The sequence below is a fragment of the Sturnira hondurensis genome, unplaced genomic scaffold (genome assembly GCF_014824575.4).
Source record: "Sturnira hondurensis isolate 20B ecotype Veracruz unplaced genomic scaffold, ASM1482457v3 Scaffold0000780, whole genome shotgun sequence".
In the NCBI taxonomy this organism is placed as follows: domain Eukaryota; kingdom Metazoa; phylum Chordata; class Mammalia; order Chiroptera; family Phyllostomidae; genus Sturnira; species Sturnira hondurensis.
The window spans coordinates 14702937-14705711 of NW_028073411.1; the positions used below are offsets into that span (position 1 = coordinate 14702937).

Here is a 2775-nt window from a genome sequence, read left to right on the forward strand (position 1 = left end):
GTGCCCTACTTTGCAGAGTTAGGGTAACAAACATTATCCACAGTTTTTAAATGAGAGAACCAAGCCAGGAAGTTCCGTGCATTGCCTGAGGTTCCACGCGCCGCAGACAATGCCGCTGAATTAAACTTGGTTCTGCTCTCATCCTTTTCATCAGGATGGTGTGGGGATGCAGAGCCACAAGGTCCAGTTAAGCAGGCAGATGAGAAAGTCCCATGTGAGATGTGACCTCAATACCTCAAAGGCTGCTTCTCCGACCCCGCTGGGCACAGGGTTGCTGGTGGTGTGGGTCTGAGAAAGGGGCTTGTGCTTCTGTTTCTAACGAGCCCCCAGGCCTTTCTGATGTTGCTGGTCCTGGTCTGCCAGCTACATTTTAAATAGCAACGATCTAAAAGATCCAATCTGATAATATGCAAGGAAAAGGACTAGGAATTTGCCTTTTAATTGAAGGTATTTCAGACAATTCATTGTTGCTGTTGTTTCATTCCATTTCAAAATGCAATGTAGTCATAGTACACTTTAGCTGTTTCATTACTGATACTGAAACTGAATGGGAATGTTGGTTTACGGAAGGGGAGAAAACCATGTGCTTCCTAAATGAATGAAAAGGAAGATGTCTGAATATAGAAAGAAAACCTAATTTCTTACTTATTATTCATAGTTTTCAATACTCTTTAGCTACATTGACTGTAATTCCTAAATCAAATGTCAGAATATATGATTTGATGGTTTGAAAAAGAATTAAAAATAAAATTAGGATTTTTTAAACTGGGCTGTTTTCCACTGAGATCTGGACCATCTCGCTGTTAAAAACATGGAATAAGTATGAAAATAAACCACATACACACATGGAACTATGAACATGTTATCTAAAAGGCTGTAGATTACAAGGATCTAAGGACCTAAGGATGTTTATTTATGTACCAGCTGCCATCCTGATTTTTGACTCTGTAATCGCATAAATCAAAACCATAGTCCCTGCATACTGATCTAAGAGAAAATACTTAACCATTTAAACAACATTTACATAGTTATGCTCCAAACAACTCTATTTTCCTTGGTCCTGCCTCTAGTCTCTCTTAAGTAACACAAAATATGGCAGTTTAATTCACAGTCTTGCTTTACTCTTTAAAAAGTGTATGTGTATTTAAAAAGCAAATTTTGAACCTTCATTTTGAGTCTCGGCTCTTTCTCTCTCATCCCCTGTGGGGGTCACAGTGTGTGGAGCCTTCAGACCAGGATGGGCTCTAGTGACCTTTAGATCTTTCCCTTCCCTCAAACTTCCTCCCACAACCACCCCACCCCACCCCCCACTTCCCCAGGCCCAGGTCCAGAGCCTCAGGGGAAGAACAGGAGAGGGTGACAGGAAAGGTTTTGCTTGGCCTATGATGTTGTGAGCTGGGTGTCTGGGTTTGGCAGTTGTAAAAAGGGTTACCAAGTGTCCAAAAGAGGGACCAGCTCAGAGATCCCCCTCACTGCCCCCTTGTTGGGGGTCTCTCCCTGCAGCTCTCTGATACAGGCAGTACCATCATCTTCCTTTGGCCCCTCCCCATCTTCTCTTTAACCCTCTGGGTGCCATCCTGGTCGGGCAATGACTCCTCAGCAGCTCTGCCTCACTCACGGCTCTCACTTTCTATGGAAAACACTTACCCACCCCCTTCTCCCAGAGACACTCTGAGAGTGAGGGACGCCCAACACAGCTGACACTCTCCCCTCATCCTGGAGCTGCCCACCTGCTCATCCTTGTCAGGGGAGACTTGCAGAATGGCTGTGACTATCCTGACCCGGTCTGAAGTGAGAAGCAGGCACCTCCTCCCTCTCTGGGAGGAGTCAGGGTCTCCGAGCACTGCAAGATACTGTCCAAAATTACATAGTCAAGAAAACTCTCCTCTCTCCACTCTGCTGGCCCTTTTGGATACCCTGAATGCGGGGGAGACATCTAACTAGCTCTTATCACTCACTCTGAACTTTCTGCACGTGATCCAGCACCTCCTTTGAATCTGGGTAGCCAGGTCTCCTGGTGCCTGGGCCGACATTCTGTCAAATACGCTAACAGAGCTCCCGGGATCCCCCAGAGTGTTTCTGAAATTTCCCCCAACTGGAAATCTGCTTTTCGTGGAGATCACAGGATAATTGGGAAGGCTTCTCGTCGATACAGAATCCTGGCATCGGAAGGGGCTTCCAAAACCACACATTTCAACTTCTTCTTTTAGTTGAGAAGATGATCTGGGGCCGGGAAGTTTCCCGATAAAGTCAGGTCACCCGGCCTGGGTGGCAGCGCTGGCCCGAAGCCAGTGGCCCCGACTGGCAGTCTCCTCCACCACCCAAGGGCCAAGAAAGAGTCAAAGGGTTCCACGTTCAATTTTTTCACTTGAATGAGAATAGAAATAGCTTTTCTTTTCTCGTCTAGGGCCTTGTTCGATGCCACAATATCTTTGTTGATATTTCGTTTGGAAGATCTGTCCGTTTTTGACAGTGGTGCTAATCCTCTCTGTATCGTCCCAATTTTAGTATATGTGCTGCCGAAGCGAGCACAGCTCTTCTTTTCTAAGTGGAACTAAACCAGTCTTTTGAAACAAAAAGACTCGATGGAGAAAATGCAAGCCCTCTGCGTTTCTGAGAGTCTCTGTTCCAATATTCTCCAAGACATTTTGCTTTATGGGTGAAGATCTACTTTTCTATTTCAAATGGTTTGGAAACTGTCCACTGGGAATGAACGTTCTGTGACGCAGCAGTCTCAGGCTGAACGGTCTATGAGGTTAGGGGCCCAGGTCAGAG

At 45.9% G+C, this 2775-nt stretch overlaps 1 non-coding gene across 1 annotated transcript; it reads right to left on the reverse strand.

The window, feature by feature from the left end:
• Window positions 1–2425: 2425 nt before the first annotated feature.
• Window positions 2426–2532, reverse strand: LOC118989947 (U6 spliceosomal RNA). Its single transcript, XR_005067136.1, has one exon. It is a non-coding gene; the product is annotated as a U6 spliceosomal RNA (small nuclear RNA).
• Window positions 2533–2775: the final 243 nt, after the last annotated feature.